This window comes from Phyllobates terribilis, unplaced genomic scaffold (genome assembly GCF_046119375.1).
Source record: "Phyllobates terribilis strain yellow unplaced genomic scaffold, ASM4611937v1 Scaffold_10__3_contigs__length_209671492, whole genome shotgun sequence".
NCBI classification, from domain to species: Eukaryota; Metazoa; Chordata; class Amphibia; order Anura; family Dendrobatidae; genus Phyllobates; species Phyllobates terribilis.
The window spans coordinates 180850935-180864012 of NW_027362770.1; positions in this window are offsets into that span (position 1 = coordinate 180850935).

Genomic DNA, 13078 nt, shown 5'->3' on the forward strand with positions numbered 1-13078 from the left:
CAGTGACATTATACACAGGAGCTCTGTATATAGAGTATAGTGTACAGGTAATACAGGGATCACCAGTGACATTATACACAGGAGCTCTGTATATAGTGTACAGGTAATACAGTGATCATCAGTGACATTATACACAGTATCTCTGTACATAGTGTAAGTGTACAGGTAATAGTGATCACCAATGACAGTATACACCGGAGCTCTTTACATAGTATACAGTCTATAGTATAAGTGTACAGGTAACACATTGACTCACCAGTGATGTCTCTAGTTGAAGTCCTTCATCTTCATTTTTCCTCTTCATCCAGCGCAGCCCGCCATCACTTCTTCCAGACAGGACTCATCTCTACAGAAAATAACACACAGTTATCTAGAGCACCGCTTCCAGAGAACATTCCCCACTTCCCCCCAACTTCTACACTATGCAGCTGAGTACAGACATGCACCCACCATCTACTATATAATTGTCTTTTCCCGTCTGTCTGTCTGTCTGTCCAGGAAATCCCGCGTCGTTCATTGGTCCGGCAGCGGCCAATCAGCGCCGCGGGATTTCAGAAAAAAGATGGCGGCCGTTAGCGGCTCATCTGCGGGACGGAGCTCAGTGGCGTTGCAGCCGGGAGATGAGCGCCGCGAGGCGCTCATCTCCCAGCCGGTACCAGCAGAAGGACCCCGACCGCCGGAACCATCTGCGGGACGGAGATGCAGCCGGGAGATGAGCGGCACGAGGCGCTCATGTCCCGGCCGGCAGCAGCGGAAGGACCGCCGGCGTCGCTGACATCCATGCGGAAGGGAGGACCGGGGTTGCGGGTCGGGATACTTCTGCTGCGAGCGCCCGCTTATGTCCCGGGTTCTCGCAGCGGAAGTAGCCGCACAGGCAGCGCCGCTCCCCGGTCCTCACCAAGACGATTCGATGATTGGTCGCGGTCTTCGGACACGACCAATCACTGATCTTAGCGCAAAAGTTAAATACCGCTGTGCTGATCGCCGATTTGTGCGGCACATTTAAATAGCGGCCGCGACCAATTGGATGTCAGCGCCGCTCCCCGGTCCTCCCTTCACACCCTAGCCTCATGGATGTCAGCGGCGCTGCCTGTGCGGCTACTTCCGCTGCGAGAACCCGGGACATGAGCGGGCGCTCGCAGCAGAAGTATCCCGACCCGCAGCGCCGCTCCCCGGTCCTCCCTTCACACCCTAGCCGCTGATGTCCCCACAGTATCCGCATGGTGTTACAAAGATACGGACATTTGTGTTAAAAATCGCTGATTGGTCGATGGCGCTGCCCGCGACCAATCACCGATTTGGGCGCCAAATTTAAATATCGGCCGCGACCAATCACCGATCTTGGCTCCACATTTAAACACCGCTGTACTGATTGGTCGCGGCCGCTATTTAAATGTGGAGCCCAAATCGGTGATTGGTCGCGGGCAGCGGCCGCGACCTATCAGCAGAGCGGTGTTTAACTTTAGCGCCAAGATCACTGATTGGTCGCGTGCGGAGAGCGCGACCAATCAGCAAATCGTATTGGTGAGGAGCGGGGAGCGGAATCGTATTAGTGAGGACCGGGGAGCGCCGCTGCCTGTGTGGCTACTTCCGCTACGAGTAGCCTGGAGATGAGCGACTGCTCGCAGCAGAAGTATCCCGACCCGCAGCGCCGCTCCCCCGTCCTCCCTTCACACCCTAGCCGCTGATGTCCCCACAGTATCCGCATGGTGTTACAAAGGTCTGGACATTTGTGTTAAAAATCGCTGATTGGTCGCTGGCGCTGCCCGCGACCAATCACCGATTTGGGCGCCAAATTTAAATATCGCCCGCGACCAATCACCGATCTTGGCTCCACATTTAAACACCGCTGTACTGATTGGTCGCGGGGTCCCTCAGCCTGTCCAGTTGAGCTATGGCTCCTGAGGTGTACCGCTTCCCCCTTAGGGGGTTCTCGGTTCGCACTGCTCCGTCCCTGCGAGTCTCCTGTGCGCACTGAAGATTGAATGCAGGAGCACTTCCGGTTACAGAGGTGATGACGCTCAGACCTCCAGTACCCGGCTTGCGTTCCGCCGCACTTCGGTAATTTAAAAAAAAGGGCACCAAATCCTAATTAAAGGGGAAACACCTTTTGACGATTCAGATAGAAGACAGGTGAGATAATACCATTTAAGGTGTTTTCAGAGGGGAGCTGAGGTTACCAGTGCATCTAGACTGCCAGCTATGGAAGGACAAACCACTGCTAAAGAGAATGAATATTCACTCTTCTCCATGCCCATGGGAGTGGAGAAGACTGAAAATTTATTCTAATAGCGGGCACACAGGATCGGGGAGCTGCAGCACGAAGCTGGGGGCTGCGATTGACAGTGTGCGCTATTAACGAGAATGAATATTCACTCTTCTCTCTTATGGGTGTGGAAAGGAGTGAATATTCATTTTATTTAGCTGCGGGCACACATGGTAGCTGCAGCTGCCGACTACTACCTGTGCCCACTGCTCCACCGGCACAACCTGCCCCACCACCCTCCACAGCTGGGAGAACAGCTGAACCGTGACGAGATGCGGGACTGAGACCTAAAATATCAGAGGGAGTTATTCAAAAAGTAATTGCGCAGGAAAGAAAGCTTGTTGCATACAAACCGTGTATTCCAGAGTGCACAATTAAAAGAAGGATATGAAGGAGTACAACTGATGTCAATAAGGTTAGCAGAGTTACAATGTGAGGTGGGTGGTAAATGCTCCACACTGGAGCTGAAAATACCGAAGATTACATGAAGGGGGGAGAGATTTACTGTGGGGGTGTATATAATCTGGAGGGGGAAAGATTTACTGTGGGGGTGTATATGCTCTTGGGGGGACAGATTTACTGTGGGGGTGTAAATACTCTTGAGAGGGAGAGATTTACTGTGGGAGTGTATATACTCTGAGGAGGAGAGATTTACTGTGGGAGTGTATATACTCTGGGTGGGATAGATTTACTGAGGGGTGTATATACTCTGGGGAGGAGAGATTTACTGTGGGAGTGTATATACTCTGGGGAGGAGAGATTTACTGTGGGGGTGTATATACTCTGGGGAGGAGAGATTTACTGTGGGAGTGTATATACTCTGGGGAGGGGGACAGATTTACTGTGGGGGTGTATATACTCTTAGGGGGGAGAGATTTACTGTGGGAGTGTATATACTCTTAGGGGGGAGAGATTTACTGTGGGAGTGTATATACTCTAGGGGAAAGATTTAATGTGGGGGTGTATACAGTGGTGGCCAAAAGTATTGGCACCCCTGCAATTCTGTCAGATAATACTCAGTTTCTTCCTGAAAATGATTGCAATCACAAATTCTTTGGTCTTATTCTCTTCATTTAATTTGTCTTCAATGAAAAAAACACAAAAAGAATTGTCCTAAAGCCAAGAATTTGTGATTGCAATCATTTTCAGGAAGAAACTGAGTATTATCTGACAGAATTGCAGGGGTGCCAATACTTTTGGCCACCACTGTATATACCCCATATAGTGTTATATATACTCCATATACTGCTGTATACCTCCATATCGTGTTATATATACCCCATATACTGCTGTATACCTCCATATAGTGTTATATATACTCCATATACTGCTGTATACCCCATATAGTGTTATATATACTCCATATACTGCTGTATACCCCATATAGTGTTATATATACTCCATATACTGCTGTATACCCCATATAGTGTTATATATACCCCATATACTGCTGTATATCCCCCATATAGTGTTATATATACTCCATATACTGCTGTATATACCCCATATAGTGTTATATATACCCCATATACTGCTGTATATACCCCATATAGTGTTATATATACCCCATATACTGCTGTATACCCCATATAGTGTTATATATACCCCATATACTGCTGTATATACCCCATATAGTGTTATATATACCCCATATACTGCTGTATATACCCCATATAGTGTTATATATACTCCATATACTGCTGTATACCCCATATAGTGTTATATATACTCCATATACTGCTGTATACCCCATATAGTGTTATATATACCCCATATACTGCTGTATATCCCCCATATAGTGTTATATATACTCCATATACTGCTGTATATACCCCATATAGTGTTATATATACCCCATATACTGCTGTATATACCCCATATAGTGTTATATATACCCCATATACTGCTATATATACCCCATATAGTGTTATATATACCCCATATACTGCTGTATATACCCCATATAGTGTTATATATACTCCATATACTGCTGTATATACCCCATATAGTGTTATATATACCCCATATACTGCTATATATACCCCATATAGTGTTATATATACTCCATATACTGCTGTATATACCCCATATAGTGTTATATATACCCCATATACTGCTGTATATACCCCATATAGTGTTATATATACTCCATATACTGCTGTATACCCCATATAGTGTTATATATACCCCATATACTGCTGTATATCCCCCATATAGTGTTATATATACTCCATATACTGCTGTATATACCCCATATAGTGTTATATATACCCCATATACTGCTGTATATACCCCATATAGTGTTATATATACCCCATATACTGCTGTATATACCCCATATAGTGTTATATATACTCCATATACTGCTGTATATACCCCATATAGTGTTATATATACCCCATATACTGCTATATATACCCCATATAGTGTTATATATACCCCATATACTGCTATATATACCCCATATAGTGTTATATATACCCCATATACTGCTGTATATACCCCATATAGTGTTATATATACTCCATATACTGCTGTATATACCCCATATAGTGTTATATATACCCCATATACTGCTGTATACCCCATATAGTGTTATATATACTCCATATGCTGCTGTATATCCCCCATATAGTGTTATATATACTCCATATACTGCTGTATACCCCATATAGTGTTATATATACCCCATATACTGCTGTATACCTCCATATAGTGTTATATATACCCCATATACTGCTGTATACCCCATATAGTGTTATATATACTCCATATACTGCTGTATACCTCCATATAGTGTTATATATACCCCATATACTGCTGTATACCCCATATAGTGTTATATATACCCCATATACTGCTGTATACCCCATATAGTGTTATATATACTCCATATACTGCTGTATATCCCCATATAGTGTTATATATACCCCATATACTGCTGTATATCCCCCATATAGTGTTATATATACCCCATATACTGCTGTATATACCTCCATATAGTGTTATATATGCTCCATATACTGCTGTATATCCCCCATATAGTGTTATATATACCCCATATACTGCTGTATATACCTCCATATAGTGTTATATATACTCCATATACTGCTGTATATACCCCATATAGTGTTATATATACTCCACATACTGCTGTATATACCCCATATAGTGTTATATATACCCCATATACTGCTGTATATCCCCCATATAGTGTTATATATACTCCATATACTGCTGTATATCCCCCATATAGTGTTATATATACCCCATATACTGCTGTATATACCCAATATAGTGTTATATATACTCCATATACTGCTGTATACCTCCATATAGTGTTATATATACCCCATATACTGCTGTATACCCCATATAGTGTTATATATACTCCATATACTGCTGTATACCTCCATATAGTGTTATATATACCCCATATACTGCTGTATACCCCATATAGTGTTATATATACTCCATATACTGCTGTATACCCCATATAGTGTTATATATACCCCATATACTGCTGTATATCCCCCATATAGTGTTATATATACTCCATATACTGCTGTATATACCCCATATAGTGTTATATATACCCCATATACTGCTGTATATACCTCCATATAGTGTTATATATACTCCATATACTGCTGTATATCCCCCATATAGTGTTATATATACCCCATATACTGCTGTATATACCCAATATAGTGTTATATATACTCCATATACTGCTGTATACCTCCATATAGTGTTATATATACCCCATATACTGCTGTATACCCCATATAGTGTTATATATACTCCATATACTGCTGTATACCTCCATATAGTGTTATATATACCCCATATACTGCTGTATACCCCATATAGTGTTATATATACTCCATATACTGCTGTATACCCCATATAGTGTTATATATACTCCATATACTGCTGTATACCTCCATATAGTGTTATATATACTCCATATACTGCTGTATATTCCCCATATAGTGTTATATATACTCCATATACTGCTGTATATACCCCATATAGTGTTATATATACCCCATATACTGCTGTATATACCTCCATATAGTGTTATATATACTCCATATACTGCTGTATATACCCCATATAGTGTTATATATACTCCATATACTGCTGTATATCCCCCATATAGTGTTATATATACTCCATATAGTGCTGTATATCCCCCATATAGTGTTATATATACTCCATATACTGCTGTATATACCCCATATAGTGTTATATATACCCCATATACTGCTATATATACCCCATATAGTGTTATATATACCCCATATACTGCTGTATATACCCCATATAGTGTTATATATACTCCATATACTGCTGTATATACCCCATATAGTGTTATATATACCCCATATACTGCTGTATACCCCATATAGTGTTATATATACTCCATATGCTGCTGTATATCCCCCATATAGTGTTATATATACTCCATATACTGCTGTATACCCCATATAGTGTTATATATACTCCATATACTGCTGTATACCCCATATAGTGTTATATATACCCCATATACTGCTGTATACCTCCATATAGTGTTATATATACCCCATATACTGCTGTATATACCCCATATAGTGTTATATATACCCCATATACTGCTGTATATACTTCCATATAGTGTTATATATACTCCATATACTGCTATATATACCCCATATAGTGTTATATATACCCCATATACTGCTGTATATACCCCATATAGTGTTATATATACTCCATATACTGCTGTATACCCCATATAGTGTTATATATACTCCATATACTGCTGTATATACCCCATATAGTGTTATATATACCCCATATATTGCTGTATATACCCCATATAGTGTTATATATACCCCATATACTGCTGTATATACCCCATATAGTGTTATATATACTCCATATACTGCTGTATACCCCATATAGTGTTATATATACCCCATATACTGCTGTATACCGCATATAGTGTTATATATACTCCATATACTGCTGTATACCTCCATATAGTGTTATATATACTCCATATACTGCTGTATATTCCCCATATAGTGTTATATATACCCCATATACTGCTGTATGTACCCCATATAGTGTTATATATACTCCATATACTGATGTATACCTCCATATAGTGTTATATATACTCCATATACTCCTGTATACCTCCATATAGTGTTATATATACCCCATATACTGCTGTATACCCCATATAGTGTTATATATACTCCATATACTGCTGTATATACCCGATATAGTGTTATATATACACCATATACTGCTGTATATACCCTATATAGTGTTATATATACTCCATATACTGCTGTATATACCCCATATAGTGTTATATATACTCCATATACTGCTGTATATACATCCATATAGTGTTATATATACTCCATATACTGCTGTATATACCCCATATAGTGTTATATATACTCCATATACTGCTGTATATACCCTATATAGTGTTATATATACCCCATATATTGCTGTATACCCCATATAGTGTTATATATACTCCATATACTGCTGTATACCTCCATATAGTGTTATATATACTCCATATACTGCTGTATATTCCCCATATAGTGTTATATATACCCCATATAGTGCTGTATACCTCCATATAGTGTTATATATACTCCATATACTGCTGTATACCTCCATATAGTGTTATATACACCCGATATACTGCTGTATACCCCATATAGTGTTATATATACTCCATATACTGCTGTATATCCCCCATATAGTGTTATATATACCCCATATACTGCTGTATACCTCCATATAGTGTTATATATACTCCATATACTGCTGTATATTCCCCATATAGTGTTATATATACCCCATATACTGCTGTATATACCCCATATAGTGTTATATATACTCCATATACTGCTGTATACCTCCATATAGTGTTATATATACCCCATATACTGCTGTATACCTCCATATAGTGTTATATACACCCGATATACTGCTGTATACCCCATATAGTGTTATATATACTCCATCTACTGCTGTATATCCCCCATATAGTGTTATATATACCCCATATACTGCTGTATACCCCATATAGTGTTATATATACTCCATATACTGCTGTATACATCCATATAGTGTTATATAAGCTCCATATACTGCTGTATACCCCATATAGTGTTATATATAATCCATATACTGCTGTATACCCCATATAGTGTTATATATACTCCATATACTGCTGTATACCCCATATACTGTTATATATACTCCATATACTGCTGTATATCCCCCATATAGTGTTATATATACTCCATATACTGCTGTATATACCCCATATAGTGTGATATATACCCCATTTACTGCTTTATATCCCCCATATAGTGTTTTATATACTCCATATACTGCTGTATATCGCCCATATAGTGTTATATATACCCCATATACTGCTGTATATACCCCATATAGTGTTATATATACTCCATATACTGCTGTATATACCTCCATATAGTGTTATATATACCCCATATACTGCTGTATACCCCATATAGTGTTATATATACCCCATATACTGCTGTATACCCCATATAGTGTTATATATACTCCATATACTGCTGTATACCTCCATATAGTGTTATATATACTCCATATAGTGTTATATATACTCCATATACTGCTGTATATACCCCATATAGTGTTATATATACCCCATATACTGCTGTATATACCCCATATAGTGTTATATATACCCCATATACTGCTGTATATACCCCATATAGTGTTATATATACTCCATATACTGCTGTATATACCCCATATAGTGTTATATATACCCCATATATTGCTGTATACCCCATATAGTGTTATATATACTCCATATACTGCTGTATATCCCCCATATAGTGTTATATATACTCCATATACTGCTGTATACCTCCATATAGTATTATATATACCCCATATACTGCTGTATATACCCCATATAGTGTTATATATACTCCATATACTGCTGTATATACCCCATATAGTGTTATTTATACTCCATATACTGCTGTATACCTCCATATAGTATTATATATACCCCATATACTGCTGTATATACCCCATATAGTGTTATATATACCCCATATACTGCTGTATATACCTCCATATAGTGTTATATATACTCCATATACTGCTGTATATACCTCCATATAGTGTTATATATACTCCATATACTGCTGTATATACCCCATATAGTGTTATATATACCCCATATACTGCTGTATATACCTCCATATAGTGTTATATATACTCCATATACTGCTGTATATACCCCATATAGTGTTATATATACTCCATATACTGCTGTATATACCCCATATAGTATTATATATACCCTATATACTGCTGTATACCCCATATAGTGTTATATATATTCCATATACTGCTGTATACCTCCATATAGTGTTATATATACTCCATATACTGCTGTATATTCCCCATATAGTGTTATATATACCCCATATACTGCTGTATATACCCCATATAGTGTTATATATACTCCATATACTGCTGTATACCCCATATAGTGTTATTTATACTCCATATACTGCTGTATATACCCCATATAGTGTTATATATACTCCATATACTGCTGTATATACCCCATATAGTGTTATATATACTCCATATACTGCTGTATATACCCCATATAGTGTTATATATACTCCATATACTGCTGTATACCCCATATAGTGTTATTTATACTCCATATACTGCTGTATATACCCCATATAGTGTTATATATACTCCATATACTGCTGTATATACCCCATATAGTGTTATATATACCCCATATACTGCTGTATATACCCCATATAGTGTTATATATACTCCATATACTGCTGTATATCCTCCATATAGTGTTATATATACTCCATATACTGCTGTATACCTCCATATAGTGTTATATATACCCCATATACTGCTGTATACCCCATATAGTGTTATATATACTCCATATACTGCTGTATATACCCCATATAGTGTTATATATACCCCATATACTGCTGTATACCCCATATAGTGTTATATATACCCCATATACTGCTGTATATCCCCCATATAGTGTTATATATACCCCATATACTGCTGTATATACCCCATATAGTGTTATATATAAACCATATACTGCTGTATATACCCCATATAGTGTTATATATACTCCATATACTGCTGTATACCTCCATATAGTGTTATATATACTCCATATACTGCTGTATACCTCCATATAGTGTTATATATACCCCATGTACTGCTGTATACCTCCATATAGTGTTATATATACCCCATGTACTGCTGTATACCCCATATAGTGTTATATATACTCCATATACTGCTGTATATACCCCATATAGTGTTATATATACCCCATATACTGCTGTATATCCCCCATATAGTGTTATATATACCCCATATACTGCTGTATATACCCCATATAGTGTTATATATACTCCATATACTGCTGTATACCCCATATAGTGTTATATATACTCCATATACTGCTGTATACCCCATATAGTGTTATATATACTCCATATACTGCTGTATACCTCCATATAGTGTTATATATACCCCATATACTGCTGTATACCTCATATAGTGTTATATATACTCCATATACTGCTGTATATACCCCATATAGTGTTATATATACCCCATATACTGCTGTATACCCCATATAGTGTTTTATATACTCCATATACTGCTGTATATACCCCATATAGTGTTATATATACCCCATATACTGCTGTATATCCCCCATATAGTGTTATATATACTCCATATACTGCTGTATACCTCCATATAGTGTTATATATACCCCATATACTGCTGTATACCTCATATAGTGTTATATATACTCCATATACTGCTGTATATACCCCATATAGTGTTATATATACCCCATATACTGCTGTATACCCCATATAGTGTTTTATATACTCCATATACGGCTGTATATACCCCATATAGTGTTATATATACCCCATATACTGCTGTATATCCCCCATATAGTGTTATATATACCCCATAAACTGCTGTATATACCTCCATATAGTGTTATATATACCCCATATACTGCTGTATATACCCCATATAGTGTTATATATACCCCATATACTGCTGTATACCCCATATAGTGTTATATATACTCCATATACTGCTGTATATACTCCATATAGTGTTATATATACTCCATATACTGCTGTATATACCCCATATAGTGTTATATATACTCCATATACTGCTGTATACCCCATATAGTGTTCTATATACTCCATATACTGCTGTATACCCCATATAGTGTTATATATACTCCATATACTGCTGTATATACCCCATATAGTGTTATATATACCCCATATACTGCTGTATATACCCCATATAGTGTTATATATACTCCATATACTGCTGTATACCTCCATATAGTGTTATATATACTCCATATACTGCTGTATATACCTCCATATAGTGTTATATATACCCCATATACTGCTGTATACCCCATATAGTGTTATATATACTCCATATACTGCTGTATACCTCCATATAGTGTTATATATACCCCATATACTGCTGTATATCCCCCATATAGTGTTATATATACTCCATATACTGCTGTATATCCCCCATATAGTGTTATATATACCCCATATACTGCTGTATATACCTCCATATAGTGTTATATATACCCCATATACTGCTGTATACCCCATATAGTGTTATTTATACTCCATATACTGCTGTCTATACCCCATATAGTGTTATATATACTCCATATACTGCTGTATACCCCATATAGTGTTATATATACCCCATATACTGCTGTATATACCCCATATAGTGTTATATATACTCCATATACTTCTGTATACCCCATATAGTGTTCTATATACTCCATATACTGCTGTATACCCCATATAGTGTTATATATACTCCATATACTGCTGTATATACCCCATATAGTGTTATATATACCCCATATACTGCTGTATATACCCCATATAGTGTTATATATACTCCATATACTGCTGTATACCCCATACAGTGTTATATATACTCCATATACTGCTGTATATACCTCCATATAGTGTTATATATACTCCATATACTGCTGTATACCCCATATAGTGTTATATATACTCCATATACTGCTGTATATCCCCCATATAGTGTTATATATACTCCATAAACTGCTGTATACCCCATATAGTGTTATATATACCCCATATACTGCTGTATATACCCCATATAGTGTTATATATACCCCATATACTGCTGTATATACCTCCATATAGTGTTATATATACTCCATATACTGCTGTATATACCCCATATAGTGTTATATATACCCCATATACTGCTGTATATACCCCATATAGTGTTATATATACTCCATATACTGCTGTATACCTCCATATAGTGCTATATATACTCCATTTTCTGCTGTATATACCCCATATAGTGTTATATATACCCCATATACTGCTGTATACCCCATATAGTGTTATATATACTCCATATACTGCTGTATATACCCCATATAGTGTTATATATACCCCATATACTGCTGTATACCCCATATAGTGTTATATATACTCCATATACTGCTGTATACCTCCATATAGTGTTATATATACCCCATATACTGCTGTATACCCCATATAGTGTTATATATACTCCATATACTGCTGTATACCTCCATATAGTGTTATATATACCCCATATACTGCTGTATACCCCATATAGTGTTATATA